General features: G+C 24.7%; 1 protein-coding gene across 3 annotated transcripts in view; it reads left to right on the top strand.

Moving 5' to 3' along the window:
* The window catches only part of LOC109605850 (extracellular sulfatase SULF-1 homolog), a 126,511-nt gene continuing 101,723 nt past the window's right edge, over positions 1–24,788 (top strand). For all 3 annotated transcript variants that reach the window (XM_049965939.1, XM_049965938.1, XM_049965936.1), the window contains exons 1-2: positions 1–132; positions 23,719–23,750. The gene's annotated coding sequence lies outside the window, so the exon portion shown is untranslated. The remainder of the gene's footprint in view (positions 133–23,718; positions 23,751–24,788) is intronic.

Below are 24,788 nucleotides of genomic sequence, written 5' to 3'. Positions count from 1 at the left end.
CAACACCTTCACCAAGGAAGGTTGTGTGTATTTTGTTGACGTGATACGTTGCTGCGTGAAACATCGAAACACGCCGGCTGTTCCTTGTGCCCGCTTTTCCACTCTTCGTTCTTCGCTCAGAATCCATCCGAGGTATGTGGGGCTAGATTTCAATTTAATTTTTCTTTTGTGTCAGACTTTCAGATTTTCTTATTTTTCGGACACGAAGAAAAATTGGTTTAGTCTATTCAAGATTTTGTAATTTGGGTAGTGAATGTATGTCGTTTTAAAATGGATGAATATTCATACTGATGGATTCTTATTGAGTTAGTCATTATTAAAAATGGCTGTGAAAGGTGGTAATTTAATATTTAATTGTCACATATAATATTAATAGAAATTTTTTTTAACATTTGTTTATTTAAGTAACAGCAAATATTTAATCAAAAATCTGAACTAATACTACTTTTTAAATTTAAATAAAGAATTTAAAATGAAATTGAATTTTAACTATGTGATAAAAATCTATTTATATTTATAATAATAATTGTCACTATAATTTTTTTTGGAAAAATTTAACACAAACATTTTTCTTTTTACATATTTGTATCTGACAGTCTGTGTCAATACAATAAGTTATGTTTATAATAAATTGTAATTTTTATGGTTAAACATATATTGAAATTAATAATTAATATCAAATGAAATTTTATTTGTTTTTATTAGTGTCAGAAGAATAAATGTAAGTTATCTTTATAAATTTAAAAAATGTATATATTCAAATAAATAATTTAACTTTTAATTATTTGCTACAAAATAATTGAAAAATTTTGACTTATATTGTTGCACTTTTCTATTATAAATTTACACGAAACTCAAAAATTATATTATTATGAATATTTTAAACATAATATAATATAATATTTAAGATGAATTAAATAATCGAATGGATTGAATTTGTTTTTATCTGTACCAAGAGAATAAATGTAAGTTTAATTTCATTAATATTGAAAATAAACGCAGAATGGGACAGTTAGTTCCATATTTACCTTTTAATTATTTTGTCTTTATAATATTAAAAAATGTATTCAAGATTCAGTTAATTCTGAAAATAAATGAAAAATTGGGACTTTTTGCAATTTTCTAATACGGAACAAACTTACACAAAATTGAAAAAATTATAACGAAAATTGTATATTCAATTAATATTCGAATTTTAATTTATTTGTAATATGTAGTTTATTATTCTGAATAAAAATATTTTGAATATCAGTATTCAATTCGAATAAAAGAATCGAATTATTCACATACTGATTAAATTTCTTTTTATCTGTAAAAGAATAAATATAAGTTTACTTATTTATCTTCATAAACGTTAAAGTATATCCCTCAACGAAAAATTAAAGATCTTGAATGACTTGTGTATTTTTTCAATTTTCAAATTACCTAAAATCAATAAAATTTGGAATGAAAATTTTAAATTCAATTCTCTATGTGAAAATCATGGTCAGATATACATTTGTATAAATAAATAATAAGTACGAATCTAAAATAGCAGATTTTCTGACAGGTCTTTTATGAAAATATATAATTAAATTAGTTGTAAAATCTTAAAAATAATATATACTACATACGTACAAATTATTTCATAGTTCTTCTTTCAGTAAATATATGTTAAAAACTGCTCTACAAATACAATTATGAATAAATATAAGAGTTTGTAATTTGGATAATGACTAAGTCGTTTTAAAATCAAAAAATATTCATACTCATATTTTCTTATTGAATTAGACGTTATGAAAAATGGCTGTAAACGTAATATTTAATTGTTATATTTTAATATAAAAATTTTGTAGATTTGTTTATCGACAATCATCAATATAAATAATATTTAATTTTTATACTGGCGTACTTACTTACGTACCAGATTTTAAAAGAAATTGAATTTTAATATATAATAAAAACAGAAAATGAATTTAATTTATAAAATAATAATTGTTACTACATACTTTAATTATATTTATAATAATATAATATAACTTTCTAATAGTATTTATTTTTAATAAGAAAAAAATCACTGATTGTTTAACATTATAAAATCATAAATACGACAAAAATAACAATATGTTTAAAAAATATACAAATTTTTCCATAATTTATCCTTTAATAAATATTATTTTTCCTAATAGATTCCAAAAATAGTCTATTTATATTACCTTGGTGCCATTGATCTTTTATACAAAAATATTAAAATTATTTAATGTTCTAAACTTTATGGACTAAAAGTCTTTATAATACTTAATTACGTAAGTAACATCTACCAAAATCTCTTCTAGATTCAATTAAAAACCAACTAAAAATTATGTTCTCTAAGTAAATTGAAATAACAATAAAATTTAATTTCATATTTTTATATAGTTTGGGAAAATTAAGTTGAGTGAATATTATTCAGATTGATGCATACTTATTCAGTTAGTTGATAATTAATTGTCACAGATTACACAAAATCAAATATTCATTTATTTCAAATACAAAATTAAATCGAATTTTCACAGCGTTAAAATTTAGCATAAATATTTTGCTATTTGAACATATTTGTATTAATTGTAATTGTCTTTACTGGACTATTAATACGAAAATCAGCGATTATTTTTAATTTATTGGATAATAGCTTAAATAATTTAATTTCAGTTACGATACTCTTGATCACCACAATGAAATATTGTCACAGTTAGATCAAAGATGTTTACTTTATTTTTAAATTCTAGTTTATTTTTCTGATAAAAAATAATTTAAATTCAATTCAAATATCGAATTGTTCACACACTGAATGAATTTTTATTTGTTTTTATCCATGCCAAGAGTATAAATGTAAGTTTAATTATTTGTCTTCATAAATCTCAAAGTACATTCAATATTCCTTCAAAACTGGAAATAAATTAAAGATTGTGTCACTAGGTTTTGTTTTTTTTAATTTCCAAAATAAGATAAATTTACTCGAACTCAATAAAAATCTAATTGAGTTTAATTGTATTCTCTTTGTGATAATCATTATCGGATACAATAAAATGGTATTACAACAGTACAACAAAAATAACAATATATGTTAGAAATGTACAAATTTTTCCATAAACATTCTTGACTGAACATTTATCATTTAATTTATGTATAAATATATACAAATTCTGCCATAATTCATCTTTCAATAAATATTTGACAGAATCAATACTGTAATAAATTAATTTAATTATCTTGTTAAATTTTAAAATTATTATATTTATATTATCTAGATATCATTTATCCCTAACAAAAAAAAAATAATAATAGAGTCCAGTATGGTATTTTTGACAATTTTCAAAAATTTACACAAACCCAATAGAAATTAGAACGAAAATTTAAATTCAATTCAATTTTCTTTCATTCTTTGTTGAATACACACCATTTTAAAAATTATTAACTCAAAATATTAATACCTGATTATGAATTATAATTAAAAATTGTCTGATAAATTTTAATATTATCTTTGCTGCACAAAAAATTAGAATAAAATTTATTATTTTCGGAAATCCCAAAAATTAATTTAGGTGCAACTAAGACTATTTTAACTATGTGAGATATGGAAAAATTATTTATATTTAAAAAAATATAATAATCATTTGTTACTAAATTTTACAGATTAAATTCAGTATAGACATTTTTCTTTGAATATTTGAATAAAATTTATTTCATTTACTTGGTCATAACTAGACCAATAGTACGAATATCAAGAATAACTTATATTTTTAATTTATTTGATAATGAACTTAAATGATTTAATTTAGTTATGATATTCTTTATTAAATACAATAAAATATACTAATAACTAACTACAAATATGTAGTTTTTTCTGATTAAAAATGTATTGAAACTTAATATTCAATTCGAATCAAATAATCGGATTATTCACATACTGAGTGAATTTTAATTATTTTATCTGTTCGAGGAGAACCAATGTAAGTTGTTTGCCTTCATAAATCTTAAAATATATTAAATTACCACTGAAAATAAATTAAAGATTAGGCCATCTAGTTTTGTATTTTATCAATTTTCAAAAATAGGATAAATTTACTCGAATTCAATAACAATTAGAATTAAATTTAGAAATTCAATTGTTTCTTAATAATCATGTCAAATACACAATTGTCATACATACATATAATGCTATAATATTATTTAATTGTGGGGACATGTGCTGTATATTTTTTCAATATTAACACACTAAAACCACTAAAAATTATAACTTTAGTAAAGACATTATTGTTAACCTCAAATACGTTAAATAATAATAAAATTGAGTTTCAGACTTTTTTGTGCCATTTGGGAAATGATTTGAATGAGAGGAAAAACTAGTTTAAAAACTAAAAAAAATGGGATTGTAAGTTGTGTATTTTTACAATTTTCAAATTTACTCAATAAAAATAAAAAAATAATTTTGAATTCTCCGAATGCCAAATATTATCGGATTTCACAATGAACAAATAAGAAATATAAAAGCAGGTTTTCTAATAGAGTTTATCTTTCATGAAAAAGCACAATAAAATTCGTTGTTTGATTTGATAAATTATAAATAGAACTCTGAACATTTATAATTTAAATTATGTGTTAATAACCTTAAATAATTCATTTTCGAGTATATATAAAATTATACAAATTCTTTCATAATTTAACCTTCAGTGAATATTTGACAGGTACGATACTGAAATAAATTTATTTATTCCGTTAAATCCTAAAATTATTCTATTTATATTCTCTAAGTGTCATCTATTTAATAAGAGTATAAATACTAAAATAATTCATTATATTATAATTTATTAGTGAATACTCCTCATTAGATCTAATTACATTTTGTAATTAAAAATAATATGATAACTTTCAAAGTTATTTATCTTTAGCACACATAAGATTATAATAAAAATGAATTAAGTATAACTCTGTGTGAACCAAAACATCAACTTTTTAAAATAAGTTGAAAACGTGTAAATCTCATTCAGTGTCAAATTGTTGAAAATGTCTTTCAGAACTCAACATCAACTAATCAACTAAATGTCTGCTAATTTAGCCTCTGTAATTTAATTATATGTAAATTTTCAATAAGATTCGTTGAAAAGACAAAATTACACTTAGTAACCATCACAAAAAAACAACTAAAAATTAACTAATTATATTAACAGTGGTAGAATTATTTGACTTTATAAATTTTGGACTCTACGAAAAGAAGAGAATTTGAAGAGAAATTCAGATTGTCTACAAATATTTTTCAAAACTTGCTCCCATAATATAATAAATAGTTAAAATTTAATTAGTAAATAACCTCGATGTGTTATAAAATTATTAACTTTTATTAGCATTGAAAAAGTATGGTTTTTAACTATTTTCATCTATATCAAAATAAACAATAATTGTTTAAAGTTAAACAGTATCATTAAAAAATAGTGAGTCTTAATTAAATATCAATAGAATTAAATTACATTCATATATTAAACAATTGAAGATTATTATCTCTAGTAAAGTGTTGTTTTTCTATTATGATGCAAAATTGCAATAATTATTTGCTTGACTTACTTATAAAATATATAAACTTGAAAACAATCATGTAAGATCTAAGTTACAATAAACACATGTGTTAAACAGCTAGTAATTCTACAATTATTAATTTATGAACGGAATGAATGGTTGGAATGGAATTGTAATCATTAAATGAATAAATTAATTGAAGGTTTTAGTCTTAATATACTTTAAAAAGGAAATATTCAACAAAAACTACGTGTTCAAAAATAACTATTATATAAAATTCTTTTATAAATCATTCAGAGAAAATATGAATGGCGCTATGATTTCCATAAGGCTTTTATAATTTAATTAAAAATTACGTTCCTATAGAAATTTACTGAATAAACTTTAAATATTTGACTTTTAAATTCTAATTAGCATAAATGCGATAACAAAATGTGTTGAAAAGCTGAGGGTTAATGTGTCATAAAGTGTGGAAGGAATAATGTTACTGGAAAAGAAAGATTCCACAAACATAGACTATAAATGTTTATTAACGTTTCAGTTTAGTTAAAATATATCAGAAACTTTATGTAAAGAAAACTCTATTTTTAATATTGTTTAGAACAGGTAAAAATAAATATTATTTACATATTGCTTAACCATTTATTTATAAATCTTATATACCCTTACAAAGAAGAAGCCCAAAAACGTGATCGGTTCAGTGGAAATATGTAAATTGATTCCTGCAAACAAAACCCTATAGTTAAATCTACAAGGCCGAAGTGAAGCTTCGATGCGGTCCAAGACTGATGTGCCTCACATCTTCGCGCGCTTTTATTTTTAGGTCGTAAATTGTTTTCTTAATTAAATTGCAATTTTCTTATTTATCATGGTATAATTTTCGACTGCACTCGCTGCAAAAGGCAATCTATTAAGGTGTCCGAAAAAAAAACTTGTTGATGCGGTTTACAGGTTGGCACAACACCAAATGTTTAAGTAGAACGCTTGTATTAACATTTTTACGGTGTACGTACTGCTTAATCAATATTTATAATCATTAACAACATCGTTTAACGTATTTACTGTAAATACGCTTGTTAAGGGGGGTCATTTTGACGAGGCCAGCACTAGTATTCGTCTGCCATTATTCATAAAAGATAATACGCCGTTTCCTTGTCAATTTGTTCGCATTTATCCTGAAGGTATTGTTTCACGAGTAACTTACGTCTATCGAAATATGTATGTAGTAAGGCCGAAGAGGTCACAGCTCACAACGCTTTGTTAAACTCAGAAATTGGTTTTGTGTGGGTATCAATAAATATCTAAATTGCCTGATTGTTTCTAATGTTACAATATTAAATGAGGTTAACATCATCATTGCGATTTAAATAAGGAATAAGTTACTTGAACGAATTATGGTTTCACCCCAATTATTCTTAGTGTTTTTGCTTTAATAAAACATTGCCGTAAAACAATAGCCTTTCACAATAAAATAATTACCGTTTACCTTACTGCAACTTATTATATTGTTGTTTTATAATTGTGTTTATTTAATTATATAAAATTTGCCATCACTAGCCTTTCATTATTAAGTAATTGTTTGTTTTTTGTTTTAGTCATTTAATTTAAAATAACTTACCAATATTTTAATAACTTTCTTTTGAAAATTAATGTGATCATTTAAAAAGGAGTAAGTTAATTAAGCAAACTACATTTCCACTTATTATTGCCAATTTGGTTTATATATTGTATATTATATATTATATATTATATATTATATATTATATATTATATATTATATATTATATATTATATATTATATATTATATATTATATATTATATATTATATATTATATATTATATATTATATATTATATATTATATATTATATATTATATATTATATATTATATATTATATATTATATATTATATATTATATATTATATATTATATATTATATATTATATATTATATATTATATATTATATATTATATATTATATATTATATATTATATATTATATATTATATATTATATATTATATATTATATATTATATATTATATATTATATAATCAGCTGTCATATAAAAGGTTAATTTAATTGTGTAGAATTACCAATATTTTTGAAATAAATAATAAATGTGATCACCGTTATTTAATAAAGGAATAAATTAGATGAATAAATTAAAGTTGTTTCTTAATTATTATTACTATTTTATCGTTCATAAATCACTAACCTTTTATAATATATAATGAATAAGTTAGTTGAACGGAACAGAGTTCCGCTTATTATTTTGTTATAATTCAGTAAAATTTACCAATATTTTAGTAGTGTTCTTTTAAGAATTGCTGAAAAATTATAAAACAGGAAGTAAAGAGGTTAAAGACTGCAACACGCGACATTTGGTTGGTTATTCACCCGTTACTCCAGTGTTGGGTGTTGCAATATTTCTTTATTTTTACCAAGTTACTTTTTTATCATCTGATAGCCTAACAATGTGAAAATAAATCTATTTCTAAACACAATGGTGTAATATATTTCGAACCCGATGATTGCTACAAATTTTCGGAGTATCATTTTATAGTAGAATTTGTCATTGTTAAATTATCACCAAGGTGATAAAATTTAAAACTGAATTTTAAACACAATTAATTTTAAAAAACTTTGTTAATTAATTATTATTGTTACATGACTAAAATCTTAATTTTTAAAACAATTCAAATTTACCTTCCGTTTTAATTACAAAGAATCATTGTTACCAACAATTAGTAAAACTTTTGGTAACAGATGATGTAACCCACATTTACTTTTAATTTTGGTAACTTTGTGTTAGTCAGTATTTCATTAACTTCATCGTGACTTACGGGAACAATTCGTCAGTAATTTTCCGGAGTTGCATTAATTTTCCAAGCGTAACTGACACCGGCTGTTTGCGACAACAATTGTTCAAATGTGTGGCACGAGGAAGCAACTAACATATCCAGTAAATTAGCATAGACTTATAAATTAGCTGGTCGCAAGAAAGCCATTTATTATCGTTTTATGGAATTGGTCGGAGCTTAATCCACGATTAACGATACCAAAGGATTTATTTATGATTTTGTTGGCAAGTGAAATGTTAACATTAACTTCATAGTTACTAATTATAGGTTTAGGTATTATATGTTCATATATAACGACGTTATTTGCGGAAACGTTAATCATGCAGAGAACAGTAGACATAAAATTTATGCATCGGACCGTATTTTGTTAGTTATTCTATTGAAAACCTAAAAATACCATAAATTTAATTGCTTTAATTAACATAATAGACGTGCAAAGTAATATGCATTAGCGTAATGTTTATATTTGTTTGGCCAATTAATTTATTCGTGATTTACAATCAAGATGTTATTAGTTTTAATGAGGACTAATCAATAACTTCTAATGAAATTGACAACAGGCTCCACGATATTATCAATTAAGTAAGTATTACTTATTATGCGTCAGCAACATTGTCAACTAAATTGATTAATTTCAGTGTGAACTTTATTAATTCTTTGGAACGTTTGCTCATTCAAATTAATTAAAATGGATTCAATCGTGTTTATAAATATTCTCTACTTTAATAAGATAGAATGCAATTGTAAGTATTTCTTAGGATAATTCAAGATTCAGTGTTAAATACAACAATAATACAATAATAAACGATTGTTTATCTGTTCACTTTATATATGTTTTCAACTGCAGTACAACTTTGAAAATTCAACAACAATAAACCCTGTTGGTTTATTTCGTAGAACTATTTTTAATATTTAGTGTTTACATGAAATAATGATAACACTACGTAATTGTCATTTAATTTGCAATACATTTTATTTTATTTATTCCAATCAGTATTAAATACAATAAAAATACATTGATTTTAATTATTTTTTTTTTATAATAATCCAACCAATATAAAAGTAAGATAAGAAAATAATCGGTAATTCTCATTTAAATTATTATTATTATTATTATTATTATTATTAAACCAGGGGATATTTAACTTTAAAAGAATTTTGGATTTGTTATATATTACAACCCTGGATATATCTAATTTCTTATTTAAGATATTATAAAATAAGAATTTAGTTTTAATATGTATGCATTATTTCATTGGTGTTATTTGTAACACAGTGTGTTCCATTTAAAATTACATTTCGTTTTAAGATTTATTCATTTCTATCAGTATTATTTATGTTTAAATGATTGGTTTCAATGACTGGGCATAGTCGTAAGAAAAGTCGTTATTTTTTAATTATTTACGTATTTTGAATAGAAAATGTAAAGTAGACTACAACTTTTAATTATTTTCTGATTTATTTTAGCATATTATAAAATAAATTACAATATTGTGTGTCTCTTAAATTTTATTTCGTGATTTATTGTGGTGATTATTCGAATCACTGTTAAATACAGTCGTAATAATATGGGTATATTTAAAATATTTAATTTGTTTTTTATAGTTTTGTCATCAGGATAAATCTAAACAATAAATTCTTTCTTATTTGCATTTTGCATATTTTGAACAAAAATAAAATATAAATAGTGTTATAATAATTATTTTACATAAAAATTAAAATAAATATAAAATTATTATATAAAAGCAATATGTATGACTTAATTATAAAATTCATGCCATATCATAATTACTCGTAAATACATTTATGTTTACTAATAAAAGAAATTAAAATAGTTTTTTTATAATATAAAAATAAATTCTTTCATATTTGCATTTTGCATATTTTGAACAACAGTACAAAATATAAATCTAACTACATATTAAAAAAGTAATATAAAATAATTCTCATTTAAATTTACATTAATCATTACGTTGTCACAACATAATCATAAGAAAACTAAATTATTCGTTATTTATATCAATTTACCTATTTTCAATAATAATACAAAGTAAAAACTACAATTACAGTTAATTATTTCTTGAATTGATACAGAGTTTTCAAATATAATAATGTAATAATATGTAGTTTTAATTTCAATTACATTTTATTCAGTGATTTATTTATCTCAGGCAGTTTTATATATGTATACACACAAAATAATAATTGGACATCTTTAAATTACTTTTTTTGTTATTCATTGCGTTATCTCAATATAATAATACTTTAAAAAATTACCAATTCTGTTGCAGAATGAAAATCATGTTATTGTAATGAACTTATTTCCTCTGATTAACAAACCATGGAATACAAAGTAAAAAATATGTGTACAAAAATTGTGCGTATGGAATTTTTGCTTTAAACTAAACATTGTTGTGGCATATATAGAGTTTTTATATGGTTATGAAATTCTCATTTCAATGACAAATCCTTATGTACAATATTATTAATAGTAAATTGCTAACTATTAATTAAATTGTCTATATAATGTAGAATAATTCCATTCCATTTTTTTATTAAATATAAAAATAATTTTGAACCACAATTACATAAATGTCCTTTGAATTCACCCCTTTCGATTTATTGGATCGGAAGAGATTATTACATATTTATACCTATTGAGGTAGACGTATTGACGGTTAATGCCCGAAAATTAATTCCATTGTGAAATTAAATTAATTTCGCTATTTCAAGCCGTACAGTTCGGAACTATTAAATGACCGACCCCCCTATTTTATTATCCCAACATTTGTTGACAATATGAACGTAGGGACTGTGTGACTGTTGAACCAAATATGAATTATATGTTAAACAGTCGATTTAAAATGTGATATGTTGGGGTGTTTCTAAATGATCAGGAAAGATTTATCGATAATAAAATTTGCTGACGTTAATGGACTTTCACGGTAGGCTTTTTGCTTTATGTAAAATAGACCAACAAATTGAAATTTCAAATGAGCCTGTACACGTATGCATCGATAAAAGGCATGTCGCATTGGACTCGATGTGCAGTTGCAGGATAAATTTAATAGAATTATTTTGTCACTTTTCATAAAGATTTTGATTTTGAAGAAGGAGGACAACACTTCTCAATTATTGATGGAAATTTCGAATGAGGCTAACCATTAATTATTAAATGTATTTAACTATCGAATGAAATCATCCATCAATTTTATTCTATACTATTTTTTTAGATTTATCTCTCACAATATGTGTGTATTACTAAAGTAAAAAAATTACGATAAACCGAACATGTTTAATGATTAAATTTGTGTTTTTTAATTTAATGTTATAACTTTGAACAATATCCTTTTTGTTTTGGCTCATCTCTGAAGCATAAAGATTGGGACCGGTAATAACGGTCTTATAACTAATACGTCACAATTTTGGAATAGAGTTTGGGATGTTGAAACATGAGTAATCGTTTCTTCAATATATGGAAACAAATTGTTGTTTGATATACTGTACAAATCTCTAAAAGAGTCTGCGTCAGAAGAATCGAAGCATTCCTATTGCATAACTAAACCGCCACCATGTTTGTAGGTATAAGAAATTTTCTGTGTAGTCTTTACCATATAGAATGTTTAACGTAAGCAGAACTAACATTTTTTTTTATAAATTAAATTTTGACTCGTCACTAAAAACTACTGATTCAGTGAATGTAATCCTAAGTAAGTTAAAATTGGCCTTTCATATTTTTAGTAGAACCCAAGATTTTTCTTGTAGATCTGAGGTCAAACAAATCCTATCCTCTAACCTTCTTGAACAAATTTCAATAAGTCCCATTTCATGCAGGTTAGTTATAATAATAATATAATAAGACTTGTTTTATACAGTTATCGATTTTCATTCCAGAACTCAGATTAAGTTTGTCATAACCATTTGGCCAGTTTCTCTATTTTTTCGTCTTAGTAACGCTTAATTATAATTATTCTTGCAGTTTTACTTCGATCAATGATTAAATAATTATAATATGCAAAAGAAAAGAAAGTAAAAAGTTGCTATAATTATGACCCCTACTGTGTCTATATTTAATATTTAAGTACGTATAAGCAATCCAAACAGTTACGATTTATTATTTATTTAATTGTACCGGATTGTTAAATGTCTATTATATATATATATATATATATATATATATATATATATATATATATATATATATATATATATATATATATCAAAATTATTTTGGTTTTGATAGAAGACGCTATTTATCTTGAATGGGACAGTTCCAAGGTGACTTAAGGTAAATTGAGATAGCTAAGAGGTTCACTGTTTACCAAAATGTCTTTAGTTGGTTTTAGAGGCGTTTTAGATAAACTGGTAGTCCGGTTGAACTGCATCCATGTCGTCGACGTTGTACGACAGCAATTTGGGACTGATATTTGATATTAACTATTCGGACACAAAATAAGAGACTAATAAGATGCTCCTTCTTATTTGAGTTAATCGTGACCTAAATTAAAGTAGTATGAAAATTTTCAACTAGATTAAAAATGGTTAGGCTACTGACTTATTCGTCGACGAATATGGAATTGGGTTTCATCCAGATTCTTGTCGAATGAGAGGACCTGGAAATTTTTACATATAGAGGTGGCACAATAATTGTTTCAAAATGGGTTTTTTAAGGAAATACATAATTTGCAACCAATTGTCTTTCTATTTGGTGAAATCCTTTTCCTTATGCACGACAATGTTCGCCCACATGTCGCAGATGATCAACGAAGAAATTGAGGTTTTAACATTGCAACAGTATTTGTGGAATATGCTTCAAATAAGTTTTTTTACACAAATAAGCAATATTCACAACGTCAAATACATCAAGTGGATATTGACCACCATTTAATGTATGTTCAACACATCTAGAGCAGTTATAAACAATCGTAATTATTATTAATATTATTTTTGTTAATATTATATTACATTTCAAATTATACTAAAAAACTAATTATATGTGAATTAACTTTTTATGTTTATACCATATTTTAAATTTATCAAATATTTTTTACGATTTTTGGCACAAAACCAAAATTTACAGGTAAATTTTTAGCCATGAAAATTGAAGAAAGAATACCAAGAATTTTTTTTAGAAAATGTCTCTACACCACTGAATTAAGCACCCCCTGAAATGGGTTTACACCAAACTTCATACAAAATAATAATAATATGCATATTCATAATTCTATGGAAAATTAAACATCACATTCTTTCTATGAATTTATGGGCATACATTTTTTTATTTATGAAGAATTAGTTTATTATTGTGTAAAATAATGATAATTTGAGCTATTTCATAGACTATAATAAAAAATCATAAAATACTAATTTTATGAAGGTGTCGCACTTTTAGATGGGCCACACTGTATATTATATGTAAGTATGCATTAAACAAAAAACTCAGCATGACCAAATATCAAATTTTTATAAAATCGAAAAATGTTGTCTACTAACCAGTATTTAATATGGGTAAAAATCACTTTCACCTTGTAAATTTATTTCTTCTACTCAAATAAACTACGAATGAAAATAATAAAATATCAAGTTGTGACTATGTCTGTACTAAAGTCACTATTTGGTGGTGTCAATTATTTTGGCATTCAATTGATATGAAGAAAAAAATTTATTAGAATAATATAACTTTTAATTCTGTTTTAAGTTTTTTATTAGTTCTGTTATTATGAAAAATTTTTAGAAAATTTGGTGTGCATGTAATTTATTTCATAAAATATTTTGGAAAATTAAACAAAAGTTTTTTATTAAATTTATAGTTCTTCAACATGAATGTATATCAACAAAAAAACGTAGTATCCCCTTCTAACAAATCTTTAATATATGTAAAAAAGAAACAAAATACAAAAAATATCTAATATATTGTATATTTAAATTAGTGTCTATTGGTGCTCTCAGATATTTTTGTTCCACGGTATAATGGATCCTAAAAATAACGTCATTAGAAGAAATTTAATTTTTAGATTACTTAATACAAATAATAATATATAAATATTTTCATGAATTTATTAATTTATATAAGTAAATAAACATATTTGTTTATATTAATATTAATTAATAACTATCAAATGATGTTAGCTATAGAATAAAGAATGAATTACTAACTAATTCATTAACTATATCTCACTTCACTGTCGAATAAATTCTATCCAAAAGTTTTACCTCATTCAATTTGTAACTTCTAAAGAGTAGTTATTCTGTCAATTGGCCCTCGAATAATTCGAATAGTTACCAACTATCGAACAGTTCGATAGTTCTTATTCTATAGTCCTTCATCACTCACTAGTCGCAACCTTCGTAAAAAAACAAAATTTATTTATAACTGTTGTTTCTTATCGTTGAGACAACGCATATTTATGAAAATATAAACCATTTATAATTAGCCAAGTGTAACGTGATATTTTAAGTGGTTAGGTGTGAAACGAAATTCACAATAAAACATGAATAATGTGACTTTTGTGTTTAGATTTTCACATTAGAACCGTAAATATTTTATTTATATTGCAAACAGAGTGTCGAGTTCGTTGCATGCCGTTTCACAAAAATGCGTTTTGTAGCTTTGCAGGTTTCTAAAGGTCGCCATTTCTTATTGCGTTATTGCGTAAGCGGATTCGATTCAATAACGGAAGGTAATTTATATCAATCAATTGAATTTAGGTATTTTAATTGCGTTTTGTAACGGCACTTAATTACAAAATTAATTGACGGCACAATAGATTTTATCAATTTAACTGTTCCTTAGCACTTAGTACTCCCTACTGGGCTTAACAAGGTTACAAAAGATGTTTAAAAAGTACTACACAATACTAATTTGCCGGATTCTAAAATTGGTTCAACGGACAAAATCATATGAATTAATTGGGTTGAACCCAAGTCAGACGATGTCAGATTCACTGTCCTTATAACTGTGTGTACAAAACTTTTTTTATTGCACTAAATTATTCCTTTCAAAAAGGTAAAACCTATATTTACGTCATAAATAGTTTGTCATTTCATGGTTCTGGCTTTTGCCTGTAATAATACTTTCCCGGTATTCTTGTATGAAAACTATAATTCTGTCGGATTATGATCTTACTGCCTGGTTTCTGAATTGTATATGTGAGAAGCAGTTAATGTGATAGTGTGTTACTTTCGCTCATAAAATCTGGAATAATCAGTAATTAGTATCTGATTTAAACTATTCAGTAAAAGCAATTGCAAAATAATTATACTGCATTTCTTCCTGCAAAAGTTGTGGCATTAGTGAAGTAGTAATTGATAAAAGGAAGGAATTTATTGAATACAAGTTACAGAAATGAATTTTTTGCATTTTAGTTTTGTTTAAAATATACTGTTTATCAATAAGGTACATAAAATATATTTATTAATGAATTTTGTTATACGTGTTAATGGGAACTAAAAATATTAAAAACAGAACAAAAATTCCAAATACAATCAATAGTAAGTGCACATCGCAAAGTTATACACTCATGTAGTCGTCACAGCATTTATTCCAGAGGTAAAGACTATATTATTTATATTTCGTGGCAATTCTTACAGAGTCTCCTATCAGTCTGGCCAATCACATCCAGTACAACTTCTTTTTGGGGAGAATAAAGTGGTGTTACGCCTCTTTGTGTTCTTCTGACGTTTGATATTTATTTATTATTTATTTATATAAATCCAGAATTTGTCAGATTTCATCATCCTAATTCATTCGATTATAGTGCAATTCCCGTTTCGACGCCGATGTTTGGGGGTCAGTGGTAGCACCAAATGCTGGTGGAAACCAGCCCTGACTCGACAGCATATTGATGGTATAGCAATTGGTCAACCTACTGCATTTTGTCAGACAGCTGCCACAAGATTTATTGACATATGGCGGGTTCTAAAAGCCAATAGATCCAAGTATCGATCATGCCATTTTGTAGTACCTCTATGAGTTCATGTACGCCAAAACTCAACCATAGTTAACACATCCATTAACACTTCTAGCAATTGCTGTGGGTAAGACCATATTCCTTAAGACCGATAATTTGTCCCCCTTCAAATGGTGTTAATTGTCGAAATCCTCACCAAATTCTTAATCGGGACTTTATTGGGTGAAATATCAAATTATTAAAATATATACAATATAAGTTAAATATTTCTTAGTATTCTATTTTTATTGATAAATAACATATTTACAATTAAAGTTACATGATTTTTGTATATGTACATGTCCATGGACATACATGATGATAAGTGGTGCCACATGATGAAAGACATGATTTTTTTTCTAGCCCTTCTATCGATTACAATGTTTTTTTTTTGTCGAGGTTACATGATAGATATAATTATTTTAGACAAGTTAGTTGGTGCATCTGTTTTTTATAGGCAAAACAGTTGGTTACCTGTTAATCATGGCAATGTTGCCAAAACATTTAATTTAAAACCCCATTTAAAAATGGTATAGACGATCCCGAAAGTAGCAAAATATTGCTCCAATTTAGATTTTTTGTATATGAATTAACCTCTGAAATTAAATTAACATTTAAGTCTTGATATTTATAAATTTAAGAAGACGTGCTTCAAACGATTAGAAATATAAACAGTTTAATTAAAAACCATAACAACGTACACAGAAAAATAAAAATTCAAGTTTAAGAAACTAATGTACAATGATGCAGGTAAGATTTAGAACTAACTAGCAATTTTTTGAGGGAAAGATTATCTTTCTTAAAACCGATAATTCGTCACCCTTCAAATGATGTTAATTAACAACTAAAGTTAATGTTAACAGAAACAACAAAATAATAAAATATAGTGTTTTCATCGTCTTTTAGGTTATTCTTGTTGAACATTTTAACTAATCATAAAATATAGTAATAAAATAAACAATCAGTAATTATTAATAGAAAGAAGCAAACTCTTTTACAAGGATAATTTTGATAAACAGTAATTACTATAATAAAATAATGATTTGTCTATAAGATAGTCATGACTAATACTTATTTTCCTTAAGAAATACGTGGTTTCCAATGATTCAAACTATTAGGAATATAAGCAGTCTAGATAACACCATTTAAAAATGGCATGATCTCATAAAACGGTGTTCTAATTTATTTTTTTATAGTTTCTCGGTTTAATATGAGCAACTACAGCAGGTCTCTGAAGAAATATCCAAATGCTCCCTGTTCCTTAGGAATGCTCTAAAATCAGCTTTTTGTAAAATTATTCTGATGGTAGATAGACTTATAGTGATTCCAAAGACTTCACGAAACATGGATGTATAGAATGTGATCTAGCAAAAATAATCGAAAAACGTCATGATTTTTGGTCCTAGATCGGTGTCAATCACTACCATTCGTTATTCGAAACGTTATTATTACACTTTGTGAGAGATTATACATCTGCAGTACTTGTTGTTGATTTAGATTGCCTTGTTCCAAACTGCAAATATAGCACAAAATTTTCAGAAAAAAGTCTTCTTTGAGATATTTTATGGCGCTAAGCAACAGATAAAATAAGAATGAACCGGATAAAATGTGATTAAATCTAAAAAATGCGTTTTTTATAAATAAAAATTTTACAAAGAATAAAATATTTATTTTTGTTTATTAAATATATAAGAAGTAAAATAAATTTAATGTATTGATCGATATACATACAGAGCTGTAAATATTCAAATAAAATTATTCGTCAAAATAAAACATATTGAACATATTTTTATAACTATTTATCTAGAAACTCGAATTATCCAAAAGACGCAGAGTGTATTTAAAACATTAACATAAAATATTTATTATCACAAGAAAAAGCTTTGCATGTCCATTTTTCTTTGATTTTTTCTGAATTTATTACCAGGACTGTGAATATTAATAATAAATGTAGTTAATTATCGATAACAGTCACATAATAAGAGGTAAGAGTTCTACAAGGATAATTTTTATAATCAGTAATTATAGAATAATGAAATCGTGATGACTTGTCATTGAGATAGTCATTACTAAAATTTCACTAAAAGTGATGTACAATATTACTGGTCAAAGTAATTCAAATTATCCATTTCAAAAAGGTACGGAGTATATTTAAAACTTTAACTAATCATAAAATATTTACTATCACAAGAAAACTTATGTCCATAGTTCTTTGATTTGTTTTAGAATTTATTATCAGGAATTGCAAACATTAATAATTAATATAGTGATTTATCTGTTACAGTCGTATAAGACGCAATTCTTCTATAAGGATAATTTTTATAATCAATAAATTCAAAACAGTAAAACAGGCTTATCAATAAGATAATCATGACTAATATTTATTTCCATAAAAATAATGTACAATATTCAAATTAATGGTCAAATTAAAGCATTGAAAATATTTTTAAAGTTGTTTAATATTATATATGTATTCAAAACATTAACTAATCATAAAATATTTATTATCACTAGAAAAAGCTTCATATTTCCATTGTTCTTTGATGTTTTTCTGAATTTATTACGAGGTATTGTCAATATTAATAATAAACATAATTAATTATCTTTAACAGTCACATAACAAGAGGCAACTGTTTTACAAGGATGATTGTGATAATCAGTAATTACAGAATAGTAAAACTGGGATAGGCTTGTCAATAAGATAGTCATGACTAATAATTATTTTCATAAACATAATGTACAATATTTCTTGTCAAAATATAACAGATTCAAAATACAATATTTTTAAAACTGTTTAATTTACGAAATTGTCCACTTCAAAAGACGTGGAGTGTAAGTTCCTAACTAAATATAAAATATTTATTAACAAAAGGAAAAGTTTTACATTTCCCTTTTTTATTGATCTTTTCCAAAATTTGTTATCAGGAATTGTGAATATTAATAATAAACATTAATCAACCGTCACATAATAAGAGAGAAGTATTCTACAAGGATAATTTTGACAATTTGAATAATTACTGAACAGTAAAACTGAGAGAAACATGTCAATAAGACAGTCATGCATAATATTAATTTGCATAAAAATAATATATAGTATTACTGATCCAAATAAAGCATGTTGAAAATATTTTTAAAACAAAAAAATTGAAATGATTTTTATTGTCACTAGAAAAAGTTTCACATTTTCATTGTTCTTTAATTTTTTTTTCAGAAATTGTTACCAGGTTTTCTTAATATTAATAATAAACATACTTAATTATTTTTAGCAGTCACATAATAAGAGGCAAGTGTGCTACATGGGTGATTGTGATGTGATAATCAGTAACAACCGAATACTAAAACTGGGATAGATTTGTCAATAAGACAGTCATGACTAATATTTATTTCTATAAAAATGATGTACAGTACATTGTTTCAAATGATTCAAACGATTAGAAATATAAACATTTTAGTTAACACCATTTAAAATTGGCGCAGATTATCTCGTACAAAGCAGGGCATTGTTCTAATTATTTCTAATATGTCTTAAATTAACCTCTAAATTAAGCCATTTGTAAATTATAAGAAGACATGATTTAAACGACTAGAAATGTAAAATAAAAGGAACAAGTTGAATTAAATAAAAGAAACAATAAAAGATATTTAATAGGTGCAAAAATGTATTTGAGAAATACATTATTTTTTGGTGTTTAAGTTTTACTGATAAGAAGTATATAAATAAAATTAATGTATAAACTGGAAAGAAAAAAAATCATCAGAGATAAAACGTACACTCAAATATTAAAATATGCGAAAGTTTCCATAACTAACAAAGCCGCAGACTCTAATTTAAAAATTGCTTCCGCATAATTACACGCTGAATACAGTTATTTGAATGACCATAGATTTTGGAATTTATGCCGGCCGATTTGGCCGTAACAGCTTGCAATAATAATGACTTAATCCTGGTAAAACGCTAAACCCAAAATTATTCGCCGATAAAACTGAGTTATTCGCAGCTTTCAGTTATTCATTCAGCAGAAATGAAAAAGTTTATCGGATAAATTAAAGGACTGTGCGGGAATTTGAGTTATGGCGTTGAAACTACACTGTTAAAACAATAAATTTTGATCAAGGCGAGATAAAACGGAAAAGTAAATTACTGAATTCAATTTGGTTTAAAAATTCTTTCGGGTAAATTTGATATATTTACTTTTTTATTTCTTAGTCTTAATATTCACACAGTAGTTTTTTAAAAACGCTATTATAATTTTCTAAAATATCTAGCATGAGCAATTATTTGATTAGGTATATTTTAATGAAAAGTTAAAGTTTCCTGTGTAATAAATCAACAAAAAATCATCATTGTATTGAAGTTTTTTATATTACATTTAAGATGGAAACACATGTGGAACTTTTTTATTGATAACTCGCTTTTATTGAATATCTCATTAGACAACAATAAAAAATTTTAATCATCACTTTGCAGATGTCCGCTGTAATAATTTTATAAGAAAAATTAATTAAGATAATTTTATTAAAAAATATTAATCATCACTGAAATTGCATTTTTCAAAACAGATGTTTCACAAAAAATATTATATGTCTATGACAAAGTTAACATTTTTTTAACAAAATTAATATTGCTAATCAAATAAACCCGGAAATAAAATATTAAAAATAGTTCAAAGGATCAGAAAGTAAGATAATGAATTTGTTCTCACAATTAGTATAATTCTTAGTGCCAACAAGAAGCACAACGCACTAACGACACCACTTAGTTATACACTTAAAGATATGTGAACATGCTGAAACTGTGAAAACCTATGCATTAAGGTGGTATCTGATGTACTTAGATATTTATCGCATTTTATACCACGATTTATTTAATTTTGTTATTCAAAATATAACATTTTAGTGAAAAATGAGATTTCTAGTTTGTTCTGAGATTTGTTTTTCATAAAAAGTGCTTAATTTTGTTTTCTTTTATAATTTATAAGAAATCATACAGTGGACTATCTATAATACAGTAGACTATCTATAACTATAATGTCTATCTATGGTATGTTCTTTATATAATGTTAAATGAGTACATATATATTAAAAAAAATATGGAAAAAAGTAATTAATAAAGAATAAAACATTCTTTAATAATAAATAAAGTTGTTAAATATAAATTATACTACCTAAAATGAGAAATAGTATTTTTGAAAATATATTTGTTATTGTTTTTCTCAATTTTTTATTTAATATCGAAGGTATAGTTTGTACATTTAAACTAGGATTCACTTTTTAAAGCATTTAAACATCGTTTCTTTTATATGTATTATCATAATAAAGGCAATAATTGTTTGATTTAGATTTTTTTCGAACTTATTAAAAAAAGTTATTAGTATGTTGTTCATTGAGAATAATTATCGAAATCGAATGTTTATTTATTCTATTATTAAATTACTTTTAGTCTTCATATATTATTATGCAATAATTTTGAATATGAGGAAATACTTATTTTGATTTTTTGCAAAATTTTTTCGATGTTTTTAGTTATTTTTTGAGAATTTCGTTATTTTTTAATTCATATATTGGATTAGATTTAAAAATTGAAAATGAGACATTTGGATAGATTAGAAAACATATATCTATATATGTTAACATATATACATATATGTTATAAGATAACATAACGTAACATAACTTTATATATATAATTATATAAAAAACGTTTGTAAAGGCAATATAATAAAATAAAATACTTTTTCAATAATAGAGGAAAATATTTTCATTTCATATTTAATTATATTGTTAAAACTAAATATAAACATGAATATGAAAAAATAATTCTAGATGAAAGAAAATACTTTTTATTGAAATTTTATTCAGTTAAATTACTTTTCATTCAATATTTTTAATTAAGTTTGCATACTTTTTTCTGTAATTAACATACTAGATTAAAAAGGTGTAAAATGAAATAAAAACGGCTCTACAAGGTAATACAATAAAATTCAATATTCACTCAAGAAATTTGCGTACACCATTAAAGTAAAAAACAATTTTGAATATGTTATTATTTTCACTTTTCATTCATTAGCTAAATTTTGAAACTTTTTTAATCCAAATATCCGATTAAATGAGATACATTAGAATTAACAAAAAAACATTCAAGTAATTTTTCAAAATTTTTTACCCTTTTTCTATTATTCATATTTCGGACTAAACATAAAAATTAATGATTAGAAAAAAGTGAACAAGCCAATATAATAGAATGGATGATAACATTTTTATTTCTAAATTTTCGTAAAAAAATATTCAAATAATTTTTAACTTCTATCTTTGGAATATAAAAAAATATTTTGATTCTTAAGAATAAAAGATAAAATTATTGTTAAAGTTATTAATAATTAATTTTAAACCGCCTCATTAATAAATTGTAAATTAATATAATAGAATTTTAACTATAATATAGTTTCAAACTTAAAATATTGTATATGTACTTGTTGGTTGTTTAAATGACTCCTGAATTTAACTGAATTTTATATATAGTGTGGTTCATTTGAAAGTGGGACACCCTCATAAATTTTTTATTTTTTGTATGACTTTAACAAACTTTTATTTAAATTTTAAAGGATGAAAGTACGTACTTATAGACAAAATATTACCTTTTCTGATCCAAAACCTACAAGGCAATTTTTTAGGCTAGAACATTTAAGAAATTCTACCAACAATTTTTTATAGAAAATCTAACCTTTTGAAATGGGTAGATAGATTTGCTATAAAATATTTGCTAGTGTGAATTCTTCAATCTTCAAGTCCAATAAATTAGTCTATAGGTTTTTGTTATGGACCAAAAAAATTAAATTACTACATACATATTTTTAGCCAATACAATTGAAAAAAAAGTCAAGATCGAAAAAAATACAAATTTCATGAATGCGCCGATTTCAAATGAGCCGCACTGTATTAATATAGGTATCGTATGAAAAATAAATGATTAAAATTATATTTTATTAATGCAGTTGTACTAGCCATTTTTATAAGACAATATTCAAAATAGTAAATTCGACATAAAATTCTTTAATTTTATATTTTCTACATACATTTTTTACATAAAAACCCACCGACCCAAAACTTAAATAAACTAATTCGATTATCCGACAAAAGAAATTTCGGTGCATCTTTTCAGACAACGTGAAACCCTTAATGGTGCATATCCGGCGCAAATTGCACTCACGTCGAAAAATTAACAGACCCGTGCACCTGAAAATTACTTTAAACTGTTTATTTCTTAAATTGTCGGAAGACGGGACTTGAAATTCAAGTTTCGCTGGCATGCTCGAATTCACACTTAAAACTGCATTGTTTCCGAATTGAATAATTGATACTTTTGTTATTTTAGGGTAGACAATTGCACGGTCATCAAGAACGAACGTAAGTAATTGGTTGAAGTTTTAATTTTTTTTTACGTTTCGGTTAATTATTTATTTTTGCCACAATGATCTGTAATTCAGATGACCTAGTTTTAAGATGGATTCGTATAATTGTCTTAATTTTCTTAATTAAGACTGTCTGAATTCATTTTGGGAGACGATAATTTACGTAGACGTATGGTTTTATAACAACTGTTTTGATTATATTCAACAGTATTTCAACTGCTTTTATAGTAGTAAGGAATGTGTCTTCTAACTGGCTTTATTGGAGGTTATATTGACCCTATTTAGTAATCATAAATTCACTGTGCAAAATCTAATAAAAGCGGAAATAGGGTCTTCTCATTCTTACATCCCTCATTTGACCTTGATGCATGTTTTATATGAACTTAAGTACGTTTCATTTTGCATTGAAAAATGACTTATTCGACATTTACAATTTAATTTTTATTGTTTTACTCGTTCCACGATGTCAAATTTGTTACATTTGGAATGCGGTTGTATTATTTATGGCAAATATGATAATAAACACTTCAAAGTGTTACCATTAATACTGTTTGGCCGCGATTGTCGCCGATTAATTAAACCAGATAATTGATAGCTATTGTGTTTCGGTTTAATTAGTGGTCAAGAATATGAAATAAGTAAGACATTTTATTATGTAAAACTAGTCAACATAATATAAATAATAGCACCACCTACATGATAAGGATTTAACATTCCGCCGCGGACTTTGTATAATGTGATTTAATCTTGACTTTAATAAATTGCTTGTAAGCGTTTTGATATTATGAGTTCATAATAAACATGGTGTTTTAGATTAGCAGTTTGGTAGTAAGTCAGATCACACCTACATGATATTTCAGAATTATTTCAGCGACGGATTAAGTTACAGTTTACTTTGCATTTTATTGTATTTATGGAACTTATTGTTTCTGGGAATATAATGATAAATAAAAACAGGAAGGAAACTAATCAACAAAAAGATTCAAGGAATGCAATGATGTTTATATAACATGTTTTGTGTTTAAGAGTAGAA

The sequence above is a fragment of the Aethina tumida genome, chromosome 4 (genome assembly GCF_024364675.1).
Source record: "Aethina tumida isolate Nest 87 chromosome 4, icAetTumi1.1, whole genome shotgun sequence".
Classification (NCBI taxonomy): domain Eukaryota; kingdom Metazoa; phylum Arthropoda; class Insecta; order Coleoptera; family Nitidulidae; genus Aethina; species Aethina tumida.
This window is presented reverse-complemented; position numbering and strand designations above follow the sequence as displayed.